Here is a 16,847-nt window from a genome sequence, read left to right as displayed (position 1 = left end):
AGATTTAAGGCTGGGGAAGCAATTCTGTCTGAATCCAACATTCTAGGCTTTTTTTACTGAATAGTAGAGAAAAGGCAATTCCCTCCCAGCTGACCACAGACCACTGTGTAGTGTAGCCACTGTCCAAGCCTATGCTGATGACCAGAAGTGCTTATGTATGTGTCCAGCATGGTACCTGCTGGCCAGTGAGACATGCTAACATTGATGGAAATCGTGGATGCCTCAAGTGTATGTGGCCAATGAACCTCAAGAGTGGACCATGGTGAAGAGGGTAAGATTGTGTCCTGAGCATGCATTACAATGTGGAGTAGTCTCGCTGTGCACTGGTTACCAAATTGTCTGAGTTTGTTAAGACAGAACACACTCATATACAATGACATAAAGGAAGTGGATTGATTTCTTCCATATAGGCAGCAGGAGAAAACAGAACCTGGGATTCATCACAAACTGGGGCCCCAAGGCTCAGGAAAGCAGTCCAGAGAAAATGAGGTCTCATCTGCATATATTTCACTTGGACAAGAGCTGAGGGACCCAGGAAAGTAGCCCACTTTGAGTTTTATATCCTGGGGCAACATGACATGCTGGGCTAAACCAGAGAAGCACATCATGTTTCTAGGGAGGACTGGAGCCCAGCCCAAGCCATTCTAGTCAGCCCCTCCCTGTCTCAGGATGTCCCATTCTTAGCACATTCTATAATTGTTCTTGAGAACTATAAGAAAGAAAGGAGGGGAGAGATTGGTCCAAGTTACCTGAGGAACAATCCTGAAAGAATCTCCTTGGAAATTCTGTGGTTGGTGGGCAGAGGGGTGAGAAAAGCTGGGGAGGGGTCTCTGAGGTACTGAAGCTGTGCCTGTGGAGGCTGATAGGATGGTGACGTTGAGGTCACATGGCCTGATGGTTACTTAGATGTGGACATTTACTTTATACTTCTCCTGCAATCCAATAAAATTATGTGGAGCTTTGACGGTGTGCCTGTGTTTTCCATGCTTAAGAGAATAACTAAAGCCATCTTTTGTTTCTTCTCCTCCATAAGTTGCAGTCAATCGATCAACAGACAGGTAGGGAGGGATAGAGATACCCTCTCATGCAAGATTGGCCATAACACCTGGGCTCAGAGACAGATCTGCATTAAAAGGCTCTTTGGCATCTTTACCAATGCATTCCATAGGATGCCCAGATGTGGGGGTGACTATGTACATTGTTTTGGTAATTAGGGGGGAAATGGGCTATCAAAAGAGTACTGTTTCATTTTATTTTTGCTTTCAAACTCTTCCATTTGGGGTTCTCCTTCAAGTGGCACACATCCTGCTTTCTGGTTTTTAATGGCCAGACAGGACAGCAGTAAGCACCCTGGCCCTACACTATAATTTGCTCTATGAGTTGGGATCTGTCAACAGACCCAAAATATTCGGAGGCTAAACAAAATAAAGGTTTCTTTAATGTAGATGAAAACAAACCCCTGATGTCCCTGGCTGGGGGTTTTCCTGTGTGGCTGTATTTACAGCAGTGGTTCAGTGCTCAGCATCCCTCTGCTGTGACACCCAATTTCTCTCGATGAGTGCTCTTCAAAGTCTCATCTGAAGGCCAGTGCCCATCCATCAATCGATGCCAGTGCAGGATCACTGTTTGTTAACAGTCTACCAGGAGGTAAGTGCCGACATTGAAGGGAAGCATTTAGAAACTTCAGAAACTTAACATTGCTGCTTTACCTAAGCCTGTCATGATTGGGGTTTTTTCTCACTCAACAAAGCATAGGCCAGTTCAGGTGCAGTCAAACTCCCCCGGCAAGACGGCCCAGGAGCAAATAGGTCATTTAACAGAATATCAATAAATAACAGGTTCACAGCCAGATAAAACTCTGCTCTGCATCCTTGGAGTCCTCAGCACTTTGTCCTCAGTTTGGTTTAAGAAAATGGCAGTTGCCCAGGAGAGGGTTATACACAGCCCAGTACTATGCATCCCTTCTTCCCACGTCACTGCCAAACTGGGTCACCTGATTGAATCTATCTGCAAGGGAGGCTAGGAAATAGTCTAATTCAATGTCCAGTTCCTAAATGGAAATGGGTTTAGCAAAGCCATCCATCTTCACTGCATCTAACATCTCCATTTGCTGTTAGATCCCGTTGAACAAGTACCCAAGAATGAAAAGGAGGGGCCATTCTCTTCCTTCCCAGCAGTGATAGTGTCACTTTGAGTGTTCTCACTACAACTTCCCCACACGGAGCCTTCAAATCAACCTTGATCCCTGTCTCATTCCCAAGTCACCTTCCTTACCTTCTTATTGATTCTTTGAGCCACTGAAAATCTCCCAATAAATATTCTTCACCTACTTAGCCAGAGCTAAGTTCTCCATTAGCAATTTTTTAAAGACCTAAAGAGATCCTGAAGTTAATAGAAGAGAAGGGAAGGCAAGGAAGAGAGAGAGAATATGACATCTGCCCAGGAAGATTCTTTAAATGAACACATTATGCCTCACTCAATTAGATTCAGAACTGACATTTAAACAAAGTCAGACCTATAGGTCACAGACTATCCTTTATCTGGAAGTTAGAAGAGTTCTGCAACTGAATCGTTCAAAGAGCTTTCTGAACAAATCAATTGCATTGATTGTGCTAAAAGATGTAAGTTGCTTTTGACATGCAAAAATAGGGAAAGAATGTCTGAAAGGCAAATTATTTCACCCAAATCAAGGTTTTTGCATAATTTATGTTCAGTGACACTCTTTACCAGAGGGATCCCTAACTTAGAGTAATTATTTTTATAAGATAAGCTGAGTGTAAGAAATTTTCAAAGATATTTCGAAGAAATCAACTTTAGGGACTCACGAAAATGGCATTAGAGATGAGTTCCTCTGGTGCCAACCCTGCTCTCTGCACCTGCGGGAGGAGGCGGTCTTCTGCATTTTGAATTTTGTTCAAGAATCAGAGTATATTATCTTACAAAAAAATTTCTTAAATCAGATATGCATTATATCTCAATATAAGGTTCTTCAAACAGTAATGTTAGCCTGCAGTATTAAAGGGCACTGGTTGTAAGAACAGAGTTGTCCATAATGAAAAGACTAAACTCTACCACTATGTTCCGTGGCAGCTCTGGAGAGACCACAGTGGGGATTTGTCTTGTTTTATGCTTTACTTCTTCTCCATGGCACTTCCCTGGGTAGAAAGGCACTTACACACTTCTGAATGGTCATTTCTCAGACCTCTCCCAAAATAGTATTGTTTTTAGACAGTAGCCAAAGGGGTCCAAGTGTTGCTTACTTTCCCTTCTCCACTATGTAATAATGCTGACCACCTCCCTCCTTGGATCTCTGGTTCTAGGAATGGGTAATCAATTAATGATAATATGGATTCTAGAAGCACACTGGTTTGTCTTACAGGACCTGATGGTACTAAGAGCAGTTTGGATAATTTCCTATCTGAGCAAAGAGCCTTGGCAATGGCTGTATTCATGATGTCGTCTTCTAGTTCATTCCACCAAGTCATTTTTTTTAGTGCTTTTAATGTGAGAGATTTTTTAACACATTTGCTGCTAAACTTTGGATTCTCATTTGCTAAGTGTCAGAGGTTGTAAACTGGAGGCCAGAAAGAAGGAAGTAGCCCACAGAGGTGTGCTGTTTGCTCTGTGCAATGTTTTCTTTAAAAACATAGCAGATTCTAACTTTTTTTTTTTAAGTTGAGGAGATTTCACACAGAGATCTGATTTCTGGAATTACTAGTGGATTTGATGATAATGGCTCTCACAGGCTTTAATCGTCTAGAGGCTAAAAGAAACTATCCCCTTGAGGCAGAGCATGCCATCCCACCTTGCCAAAGTACTTAGAACCCTTGCTGGGTTCTCATGGCCCAGGAGACTGTCAGTTATGTTTTCTGCCGAGCTCTGTGGACATTTGAGTTTGCAGACCCTAGTGACAGTACAAATATAATGGAGTACCCCACACGTATGTAACACAAACTGACCTAGCTGAAGGGTACCTACAGAGAGACCACAGATAGGCTGCCAGTGCCTAGGAGCCAGAAAGAGAATTTGAGGAGAAAAGTTTTGGGGGAGATTCAATGTAGCTACCTACCATAAAGGAGGGAGGAAAAACGAAGCCGAGAATAATTCCATTAGGAACTGTCCAGTTACCAAAGCAGCCTTTGATATGATACTATGCACAAATTCCCAGGACTTCTTACCATGCCAGTTATCTACTAATTAGTATCAAAGTCATGAACTATTAATTTTTCCATATACAGGTGTTATTCGCCAATTAGTTTACCAACAGTGTAGTGTACAAGCCTGTGTGTGCATGCGCATAGTTAAAAAAATAATTATCTAGACAGCAAACATCTTTTTCCATCAATGAAACAGTGTAAGTTTTAATAAAAATTCAAGAAGCCAAATTCCAGGCACATTTAATGGTAAGACCTAAGTGTTCCCCGGGTGCGCTCGCACGTACACACACACACACACACACACACACACACACACAGCTTCTCAGGATCATTTACCATCAGAAATTTCAAGAACAAATTTAACTCTGCTTCATATGGAGAGATGTCTTAATGAAGAGAGAAAAAGAACATTGCTTATCAATGACTAGGAAATTCCAGGTCACCACAAGTATATCCTGGGACGTTTTCAACTGCTTTGTGATCATCCAGGTTAGTTTTCCAGTGTTTCTCATTTGGGCGGTTGGTGGAATGGAAAAGGAGTGAGACTCCTTTTATAAGGCAGAGAAGAGTCCCATGGGGCCTGAAGTTACTTTCCTACAAACAGAGCCCCAAATAACAAGGAAAGGCAGGCATTGATTTGTACCAACTTGGAAAATGGCAGACCACACCAGAGACATGCCCTCTGCCTCTCCTTGAGGGTGAGGTCCTGGCCCACTCCAGATGCTTAGCTACTTTGACCAATGAACGTTCCTCTGAAAGTGCTCTGGGGAGCACATCCCTAAGCTGCCCTTCCAGCATCTCTGCAGCCCAAAGGACTTAATCCAGGAGTGGAAACCTGGAGTGGATGGCAGGGAATTTTGTTCCAGGCTGAACTGCCATATCATAGACCGAAAATAAGCCATAGGAGGTTGGCAGATAAAATAATGCTAATAATTAAGGTTCAGATAGCTCTGCATGCATTAACTAATGATGCCTTGCAATGCCCCAGAGGTGAGTAAAGTAGTTACAGATCCCACTTTATTATTCATTCATTTATCCCAGAGAAACTTACTGAGCACTTATTATATAGACAGCACTGTGCCGGGACACGAAAACGAATAAGGAATAAGGCTCATCTCAGCTTGAAGTAGTTCACAGCCCAGTGGTTGGTTTCTGATAAGCATGGTTGGTTTCTGATGAGCGCTATCTTCCAGGTGGCAGAGAGCCAACTCCTACTTGTAGCTTCACATGACAGAAAGAGAGCTAGCCACCTCTCGAGCCTCTATTTATAAGGGCACTGAAACCCTCAGGAACACCCCCCACCTTCATGATCTCATCTAAATCTAATTACATACCAACATCCATGCCCCACCAACACACTGGGATTAGGGTTTTAACACGTTGGATTCTGGGGAGAAAAAAAAAACTTTCCCCAGTGGATTGCTAAGTGGAAGAGACTTTGAGGCCTTTTGGGAACTTGGGAAGAGAAAAACAGCACCTATCTGAGCAACATCCACAGTAGGCAGGTCTGGCTTTCTGGAGGGACAAAAGGCCATTGCCTCTTTAAAAACTACCCTGTGTTCAAAGGTCTGGAATTCTCTAATAGAATATAATGTTTTTTGTTCAAAATTGCCAGAGGACTTACAGGCTGAAGAATCCACGATGAGGAAACACAGTGTCAATGATTGTACTCGGATCCTCTCTTGCAGTCAGCTTGAATAGGCAATGAATCAGAAAACAGGACTCTAGGTACCACATGAGGACAGCAGGTACAAGGCTAGCAGATGGGGTCACAACTCCCTGAGGCCAGGAGTAAGGGGCTCCAGGAAAGGCCCCTGCTGGACCTTCATAGAGACTCCACCTAACCCAGACCTCTTATCTATGATCTGGGCAGTCGTCCGGCTCTACGGATGGTGCCTTCTAAACTTTATCCCTCCTCCCGGTCAGCATATATTCACTGGATACTTAGGTTCGGTCAGGCACTGCTGTGAAGGTTTTCACATGCTTCATGCCACCACTCAGACAAAAAGGGAGTGGTACCCCACCGGCCCAAAGAGGGAAGACAGGAAGAAGAACTTGTCTCAGGATAGGGAATAGATCCTCCTCCTGCATTCAGTCATGTGTGTTGGTCTACACTTCCCCCTCTGCCTGGGCCATTCTTCCCTGTTCCTCCCCTACCCATCCTCCTCCATTATCCTCTGAGCTAACATTCTGCTTAGTCTGAGGGAACTTTTCTCTATGCTCTTAAGCATATCTCTCTGTGATCAGTCCTATACAATTTCCTTACAATAATGTAGCCATACCGTTCTTCTCCCCTGGATTTCCTAAACTCTGCAGGTCTTTCAAGCAAAGCATTTGGTATGTGGTAAACATTCAAGCCATCTTACTGAGTTAAATGAGTTCACATTTGCACATATTTCATTTGAAAGTTTGGCAGGGCTTGAAGGGAATATGAGCAATCAGCATATGGTATCTAGAACTTTAAGTTCAAGGTTGGAAATCGAGTTTAGGGAATCATTAGTATTAAGGCGATGGCTGCGTTCATGGAGGATGGAATAATTATAATTGGAAAGAAGAGCCAAAAGATGAAAGCAAGTCGTCTTAGTCCATTCTGTGCTACTATAAATTCCATAGACTGGGTAATTTATAAAGTACAGAGATTTTTATGGTTCATGATTCTGAACAATGGAAAAGTCCAAGATGGTGCCAGCATCAGATAAGGGCTTTCATGCTGTATCATCCCATGATGGAGTCGGATTGTAAAATGACCACATGAGACAGAGAGTGGAAAAGGAGACAAAACTCCCTCTTTATAAACTAACCTACTCCTGAGACAACTAACTCACTCCCGCAATCATGGTTTTCATCCACTTATAAGGATGGTGTCCTCATAATCTAATCACCTCTTGTAAATCCTGCCTCTCAACACTGTTAAAATTGTAATTAAATTTCAGCATGAGTTTTGGACAGGACATTCACACCCAAGGAGAAATCAACTACAAAATTGACAACTAAATAGGGAAAGAATCTAAACTGCAGTGTTGCAGAAAGAAAAAAAAAAAAAGTTTCCAAGATGCAATGTGTGACCAACACGGCAACATTTTGCAGATAGGTTGGATAAGAGGGATTTTTTTTACATAACTCAAATGGTAGGAAAACAGGAACAAAACAGAGAAATTTTGGTTGTAAACTATTCTTTAAAGATATATATGGTAAATCACATGTATTTGGTAAAACCATGGGAATGTACAGGCAATTTTGGAGAAGATATTTTTGGGGTGAGCCCATTATAAATTGAAGAGGATGAGCTAAAGGTGATAAAGAAATCAACAAGACATAAGAAAAAAGTGATGATCTAAGGTCCCAGAGAATAGAGAAAGGGAAGAAATCCTGAGATCGGGGTTGATAACCAGAACAGTTGGGGTATCGCTTACTCCTGGACAAAGGGAAGACCTTTCTTGAGACAGAGAGAATTTCGCTTGATGGAGAGGCAATATGTTCAGAGTGAGAAAAGCCTTTGGCTTTAAATCCCAATTTTGCCACTATTTGTGAGGTCCTGCGTGAATGCCTTTGTCTGTGACTTTCAAGGTACACAAACTGTGGAGAAAGGAAGTACCTCCCTCCTTGGGTTGTCCTGACAACTCATAGACAACTACTTTTTCCTCTGACAAGATGGACTGCATGTCCATGATAAGCTAGTCAAAGAATAAAATATACAGGTCAAAATTACAGAGAGATAAGGGTCTGCAGGAGGCCAGATGTCAGGCAACCCCAGATGAGAGTTGGAAATTAGACACAGCAGTGAGTTTTAAGTGCATCCAGTGCCCCAGGAAGGTGGTGTGGTAGACACCCCTTCCCAACCCCCAAAAGTCTACAAGTAAAACAGGCAGCCTCTAGGAGCTGAGAAGGGCAAAGAAATAGTCTCCCCTGAAGTCTCCAGAAGGAAAAAAGTCCTGTGAACGCCTTGATTTTAACTTCATAAAATTTATTTTTAGAATTCTAATTAGGTAAGAGAATTCATTTGTGATATTTTGAGCCTCAAAGTTTGTAATAATTTGTTATAGCAGCAAGAGGAAACACATACAGCAGAGAACCCAGGGGTTTGCTCAGCAGGCATCAACCGCATAGACCTAAGCCAGGAAAGCAGAAGGCCAAGGAACTGACTTTTGTGATTATCAAGACCTGTATTCTCATACCCTCCTGCTATTTTTCATACCACATCCGTCTTGGAGCCAGGTGGCAGGATTGAAGCTAAAGGGAACAACGCAGAGGAAAATAAACTTTGAAACTCAAGGCATACCTGTCACATACATTTTCCACTGTTTCCTCAGTCAGAGCCCAGCAACTTGTCAGTGAAGCAGGATATTGTAATTAAATGCTAAATTAAACGGTGGCATCGCTTTGTTCTCAGAAGCTTGATAAAGTCACATTTATTTCATTGCTAAATATACCAGTGAGCTACAGAGGATAACAGTTTGGTCCCATCTCTTATCCAGAAGATAGGCAGCACAGACCCATGCGATGATGTGGATTTTACAGAACTTAGACACAAGGATGAAAAAGTTGAGTATGAAATGTTAAAATTGCTGAGAAGTAGACAAAGTAAACTTAGAGTTTCCTAAGCCACAGACCTCTTGCCCTGGAGGCTGGCCTGTAGCCAAATGCCACCATCACCACACAGAGGACCTCATATTTCACATGACCCTCACCTGGAAGATAAGGAAACTGTGCCCAGAAGGTCAAGTGAGAAACCCAAGGTCACAAGGCAAGCGAGAGGCAAAGTCTGATTTCCTGACTCATTTGGGCAAGTTTTTTGTCCCCATCGCTGTCATCGTTCAGGAAGAGATGTGAGGACCAGGCCTGCAGTACACTAACGGCCCCATAAAGAGACACACTGAATGCTCGAGCAACATATTCCTAAAGAACTCTTTGTCCTGCTTTCCTGTCACTGGGCTCTGCAGGGCTACTACCCTGGCCATGTTGGTTTTAATGGATCAAGGAAGAAAAGAAAGATCTACAGCCCTCCTTTGAGGGTCCCTGGTCCTCTGAGTATCATTGTAAAAGCCCAAAGGATTGCCTTGTCACAAGTAAAGTTCTTCAGAGGATTTTACTGTAGGCCCAGGTCTAGGCACATGGGATGCTTTGTGAGCCATGCGGGGGGACTCAGTCCTTGCCAAAGAAACTTTGAGTTAGAAGTTTAGATTCCCTGCTAAGAGCAAATGATCACAGATAGAAAAATAACCAAAAAAGAGTAAATTCCCCGCTCCCATTTCTCACAGCAAGAATTGGGCACTGTAGCTAAACCTCCACGATTACTTCCAAGTTGACACTTATGTGACTTTCTGGAAGTCGCAGCTCATTGAGGTGAGGCCGAAGCAGTTCAGTGATGCAGCTATTTCTTATTCCCCATAAACACGGTAGTAAAAAGTTATTTCAGAAGACACCTTTGAAAATAGTGAGGAATCTAAATATCTTTAATAATTATATTAATTATAACATTAACCATCCATCTACTCTTTGGATCCTCTGTTTGTGGTCCAATTTTATTCGCCTACAGTATGATATAGCACAGTGATTAAGAGCACAAGCTTCAAAGCCGATTATGCTTAGTCCTAAATTCTGACTCTTACTAGTGCTTTGACTATGGATAAATTACTTAATTTCCCTGTCTGTCAATTCCTCTCCTTTAAAGTGGGAAAATGATTTAATACTAATACCATATTCAGTATTAAATAAATGTTGGGCATTATTATTATTATTATTATCATTATTATTATTGACCCCATGTTTCATGGGACTTTTAAGTATGGACACATCTATCTATCTGAAACTCTGTACAGTCTCTAACAATATGCAAATATATGTTTAACAAAGATAAAATAGTTAAAGAAATAGTTACACGCTTATTTGAGGCTCATGAAATTATACAATTTCTCTAGAGGGAATGAGTCACAGTGTTCCTCCTTAGGTAATGTATTATTAATGATGATTTCCTTGAGATACATTGAGAGTGGATTCAGGAGAAAGAGAGAGAATGAGAATTTACCCAGTGCCAGAGCTTCAATTAATCAACTTCTGTTTCTGTAAATAGCCCTAAGTGAAAGAATCAAACTATTATGTTTTGTAGATGAATGATCAGCAAATGCTCAGAAACTCATCTGTCATGGTCTAGTTTTGCCTCCTGACAAGAATAATGAAGCCGGCATATTCTGAATTCATAAAAAGTCTGGGTTGTGGTTTCCATGAAATCTACATTTACTTAGAGTGGGGCCAGAAGAGAGATTGAGTGCCTCCCTGGCTTGGCAATGGAGTGGTAGGTTTATCATATGTCCTTCTCATATGCAAGAGGTAAAAACCACATGCAAAGAGGTATCCAAGGGGAAGCCATTGTGTGGCTCTCTTTTGGGGTAGAAACATTTGTTTCCCAGGAGTATAGTAAGCTTCAGAGAAGGGTGTTCTAATTCATCATTCCAAAGACATCTGGGAAAAGACAGGTTCAAGGGTTATCAAGTATTTTTGTGTTTCTTTGGTAGTGGCAAACAAACAAGAAATTCAATCTTTAACTATTTTATGTAGCAACATTGTATAGGACACAGGTGCGAATAAGATGTATTCCAATCTCATAAGGAAATTGGGGGAAAAAACAAAAAAGAAGTAATGTGCTTTTCATTGTAGTTTCATTGAAAGTGATGGTAATGTGATTTTCTATGTGCAGATGGAGTATTGTTTATTTAAATAGAGAATATCCTGTATTAGAATCCAGAAAGATTTCTTATCTATCTTAAAATCACATAGCTAAAAAGAAAGATGCTGATATTTGTGAACACTGATATGGATCAGGCCACAAAAGCAACAAATGTATTAATAAATGAAGCCCCAGAAACTACACACAACAGTTCTGTAAAAACCAGTGGCAGCCTTGTATTTCAAAGAATACAGGGAACTAAACATCAGCCTCTGTCTTAAAGTAGGTTGAACTAATTCCCAGATAGTAAATGCAGATAAAGTAAATAGATCAGGAAAAAAAATGGTGCAAAGAAAATAGCAAAATCTAGTAAATTTGAGTGAATCCTGCATATGCAAAATACTTCCAAAATGCTAGATGTACCACTGAGGTGGCCACACACTTCCACTCCAGTAAGTCCTACTGGTCAATTGATTTTCCATTAACATGTCCTGATTTCTTTCCAACATGTGCAGTTTTAAATTTAGATAATATTTAAATGTGTTTTAGAGTAAGGCCAGTAATCCAATTATTTAGGAAATAAATCTGGGATGAGTTTTGATTCCTGGAAATGTAGTGGAAATAAAGTGAACAGATACAAATATCCTTCTTCCATTAGGTACGTGATCATTTGTCTGGCTCAGTATTCTGTATTATTAGTGACATTATTTTGTGCAATTTTATTGCTCATTGTCACAGCAGGCAACAGTGACCTCTTAGCTCTGCGATGCTTTTCTCTAGCTCCCAGCCTTCCATCCAGCCTCACTGCCTTCCCATGCACCAGGGAAGGAGAAATGCTTTAAATGTAAGAAAATATGAAAACATGATCATGATCTCCAACAAGCGCATATACCTCAGATTTACAAGAATTCAACTCTGACACTGAATTAACTAAGGGGAGCCGAGGAGATTTTTTAGAGCTCATTTTCCATCAGATTCTGCGGCATCCTTATCAGCAACAGAACAGAAAGGCATTAAAGAAAAATAAACACTTTATGTTGTCTGTCTCTTTATCACACATGCAGAACATGAAATAATTATGCATCACACCCTACATGCTGTTAATGCACTTATTAGAGTTTTGAGAAATTTTCTTTGTCTCTCTCTCTCTCCCTCCCATCTCCCTCCTGACTTTTCCCTGAAGGAGCCAAAGCACTCCCCTTAAGCTCTGAGAGTGATTAGCAGCAAGTTCCACAGGACATAGACCCAGGTAGCATCTCTACGAGTTGTACCTCTGGAGCCGTGAAACAGGAACCTACCATTGGCTTTCAGAAAACCCAAATGACAATATAATAGTAACAGTGGCAGTCAGACTAATTCTGTGCAGCTTTCAATTTTATGGATATATAAGGAAGCCCTTTTTTTCCCTTAAACTGTCTCTGAACTTCAATTTTCATTAGTACATTTTAATAATACAGCACATTCATACATAGAAATAACATATTGCAATATTATTCACCCCCCACTGACCTTCGATTTAATGGACTCTACTTTTGTAAACTACAATGAAACGTTATAAAATGATAACTGTTTCTTACTTACTTCTCAAAATTCAGAAACCAAGACTTTCACTATTTTTCCTTTGCTTTTCATGGCAATAAAATTATTTGAATAAGTTCAATATAAATCCATCTTCTTTTTTTCACCAGGATAATATTGGACAAATACATTATGTAGCCAGGAGTTACCTAGAGTGGCATATTTGAGGCTGATACTATTTGAATCAGTTATCACCAGTCCTTACAAAGGAATAAGGAGCAGCTTTCAACATGGAGCCAGCTCCTGACAGTCCTCCCAAGAAAACTGTCTCAGAACCTGCTCAGAGGGCCCAGTCTCAGAGGTGGTGACGAAGGTCATTCTATGCAAACCGGGAACCTTGGAAAATTTAGGACACCTCAAAAGAAGTGATTCAGATTTTTTAAATTGCAGATTAAATATGATGACATATCTTAGCTTGATTTACTAGCCATTAGATACAAGATCCAATAGTCTGAGCCTTTAAAATTTCAATGTAAGATTCATTATGAAAATTTCCAGTCTGAGCTAATATTTAAGTATTAGTAAATCCCAATGCTTTATATACCTCTGGATTTTCAAAAACAACTCAAGGAGGTCTACATGGTTAATTAACACTCTTGTTGTACCTTTGTAAGTAATTAGGCCAAACAGAAGGAGATCAGCTTCTTCATACAACTGAGAATAATTGTTGAAGACTATTTACTCACCAAGGTTGAGAGAAAGACTTATAACCAAAATACCGAAAGCTTTAAAATAAACAAAAGAGATTATTGGGCTTTGTTCTATGTACTCCTGAGCTTGACTTTCTATTTTACACCTCTGTAGGAACAGAGATTAATTTATAGATTTATACAACTAGAGATGCAAATAATTTCTGACCAGTTAAACAGAAAACCCCAATGGCTCTGTTTATCACCCTGTGAGAGATATTAATTAGTGTTGTCTCTAACCCAACAATCTTATTCAAGCTTTCTCTTAAGATGCTTATGTATTCCTAGATTCACAAATATTCTTTGGTTCCTTCCTTAATTAAATGAATCAAATAAAATCTTTGACATATGTTTAATTTATGTTTATCTAAGAACCACGCTTTTGTCTTTCTGAAAAATTTGTCTTAATAACTAAATATATTTTAAAAACTGAATTTCAATAAACATAGGTCTATAAATAATAGAAAGTACCTAGGCTATATATACAAAGACTGAGACATGAATTCTGGTAATCTGTAAAATGTCTTATTTTAATCTTTTTTTTTTTTAGAAGGGTTTCAACATGGAGCCAGCGCCTGACAGTTCTCCCAAGAAAACTGTCTCAGAACCTACTCAGAGGGTCCAGTCTCAGAGGTGGTGAGGAAAGTCATTCCATGCAAACCAGGAACCTTGGAAAATTTAGGAGACCTTAAAAGAAAGTTAGCACGATAATCCAGAGTTCTCATATATTCTACACACAATTTCCACCAGTAGTTAGTCCCTTGTATCACTAAGGGACATTTGTTATCACCAGGAATTCAACACTGGCTCATTACCATTCACTAAATTCCACACTTCATTCATCTGTTAATTTTTTTTTTTCCTGATGGTCTTTCTCTGTTATAGGCTTTCATTTAGGATACCATATTACATTAAGTGCTCATATCTCCTTAGGTTTCACTGGTCTGTGAAACTTTCTCAGACTTTCTTTGATTTATTTTGGCGGGGGGGACATTTTTTTTCTTTTTTTCTTTTGTTTTAGACTTTATTTTTTTAGAATAGTTTAGGTTCACAGCAAATTGAGAGGAAGGTATAGAGATTACCTGTCTACTCCTTGGCCCACCACATACATAACCTGATGATATTCTCATCATCTCTCACCAGAGGGCTCATTTGTTACAGCTCATGAACCTACATTGATCCAGCATTATCACCCAAACCCCCCAATTTACATTAGGCTTCGCTTCATTATACCTTCTATAATGACAGGTGTAACCTATCATAATATGGTTCACATAGCTTCACCGCTCTAACCATCTCCAGTGCTCCACCTATCAACCTCTCCCCTACGTTAGTTTTTAACAGTACTGCTCAGGTATTTTGCTGACTACCTCTTAATTTAAGCTTCTATGATGTTTTTCTTAAGGTTCTACTAGAATTACATTGTGCACAGATCATGGTGAATTACGGGTTTTGAGGCAGAAAACTGCAAAAGTATCATTCTCATCACATCACATCATTCCCATCCCAATGGTGTATACCTTAGAGGTGACTTTTCAGTGATGGTTTTAAAATTGTGATCACCACCTGGCCAAAATAATGTGTTTGCCAAAACAGAATATGGAAAATTCCCTTTCCTCATTTTCCATATTCTATTTTGGAAACTAGTCATTAAACACAGTCCACATCACATGGTGGAGGAAAAGAAAGTCTTAAGGTTTGAAATAGGTAGTGTCCCCTAAACGTCCCTATATAAAAACTTGGTCCCCATGGTGGTGCCATTGGGAGGTGCTGTGGACTTTCAGGAGGTAGAGCCTTGTAGGAGAGCTATGTTGGGAGAGTGTACTCCAAAGACGGACTCCACCCATCCTCTCTCTCTATTTCTTTCTTTTCTCCTTCTTCTTCTCCTTGGCTGGAGATGTGATCACTCATTCTAGCATGCACTACTGTCATCATGATCCAGCATCCTCCCCACAAAGGCCCAAACCAATGGGGCCGCCCAAATCTTGATCCTGCAAAACCGAGAGCTGAATAAACCACTTCTTTGTATGAAGTTAGCTGCCGTGGGCATTTCCTCATAGTAACACAAAGCTGGCTAATACAGAAAGATTTAGCTGCACTTCCTATGGGGAAGAGCATCTCATAAATTATTTGGAATTCTTCTGTACAGATTTGTCTCTTCTCTCCCATATATTTACTTGTTCAATCATTTATTTATATGAATACTGACTCATGGGTATTTATTTTACACTTTGGGTTAAATTCAATACAATATTACCAATTTTGTTGTTCACATTGTCCAGCTTTGGGGAGAGGTGCTGGCCAGGAAGTGGGAGGAGGCACCTCTCTCAGGAAAGACTGGGAGGCCTTTCTCCTCACCCTGCTACCTAGCAGTCACATGGTGTGTGGAGTCAGGATGAGAAGTTGTGCACAGATCATGATACTGGCCTTCACACTATGGTGCATTCTCCCTTTGCGGCTACCCCAGGACCTCAGTTCCCGAGGAAGGTTTTGGGGCACCTGTGGGCAACAGCCCCAGTGATTCTACAGCTCTAAGTTGAAAGGAAATCCAGAAACTTTCCAATGAGACCTTTGATTCCCAGCCTTGTCTTATTTGGGTTTTGAAACTTATCATTTCTCAGGCTGCCGTGGTTCATGCCACAGCCAAAGTTGAAGAAATCCTTGAACAAGTTGACTACCTGTACAAAAGAGAAGAAAGAGGAAAACGTCAGTTTCCAACCTCATACAAGAAAAGTGAAGGTGTGGTGTGCCTGTGGCATTTGGTTTGGGCATCACAGTGATATAACTCAACTTAACAAGAGTTAAAAAAAGAAAAAAAAAAGCTTTGTGTATATGAAGACTTAGAGCAGGCAACAGGAGCACAGAAAACAAAAGCGAGTCAAGTTTTGCTGCAATCTGCATTAGAAAGATTTAGCTGCATAATGTTGCTGATTATGAAGCCATCAATATTAAAATTTGCAAATGCCTACACTAACTAGGAGCATGTTGAGAAACAAATTAAAATGAACCCTAAAGATTCTACCTCCATTCGCCTTAAGAGTACAGGGTGCTACACATTTGTTCAAATACCTTGGTACCAAAAAATAATTACTAAAATGCTGTTTGAAACTCCTTCAAACTCCATCTAAAAGGAGGACTTGACCAACTTTCATGGAGAAAAACAAATGGATCCAATCTTCCAGAGCAGAAACTTGGCTTCTTTCAGGAAAGACATACATGAAGTTAAACCATAAAAACTTGCTGCTTTCTGTCTGATGAAAGCTAAGGCCTTCCCGGCACACACAAAGGAGATGCAGACAGAAGCTGCTCAGTTGCTTTCAGGTGTGTGACAAGAACATAGGCCTTTTCAAAAAAAGAAATTACACACAAAACCATTGCATTTTTATTGACTTAAAAAATAATACATTAACTATAAAAGAATTGGTAACTGGGAATTGTTTCAGTTTGGCTCATGGGTTTGTGACATGTTATCACCTTGTTTTGACTGTAGCCAGATTTGAACCCCAACAGATATGAGGTTTCTTATTGGCAGAAGAGTGATGGTAGATCTGATTTTTTTAATATGATCATGAAAATCAAAAGCAATCATAAATCTGCTCTCCAAGTGCTCATGACAGGGCAGGCAGAATCCTAAGCACTTACCAATATTAACTCAGTTACAAGAATCAGTGTCTATAATGTGTCTGGCACTACACACAAGTTAGGCGTTTGTGATTTTCTATCAGGGATGGCCCAGAATTATAACTAGGTAGTTTCTGA

General features: G+C 40.3%; 1 pseudogene; it reads left to right on the top strand.

Annotated features, from left to right (window-relative positions):
- Positions 1 to 14,836: 14,836 nt before the first annotated feature.
- LOC114089610 (regulator of microtubule dynamics protein 1 pseudogene) lies at positions 14,837 to 16,216 on the top strand (annotated as a pseudogene).
- Positions 16,217 to 16,847: the final 631 nt, after the last annotated feature.

The sequence above is a fragment of the Marmota flaviventris genome, chromosome 2 (assembly GCF_047511675.1).
Source record: "Marmota flaviventris isolate mMarFla1 chromosome 2, mMarFla1.hap1, whole genome shotgun sequence".
NCBI classification, from domain to species: Eukaryota; Metazoa; Chordata; class Mammalia; order Rodentia; family Sciuridae; genus Marmota; species Marmota flaviventris.
Note: the sequence above shows the minus strand (reverse complement) of the source record. Positions and strands in the feature narration are given on the sequence as shown.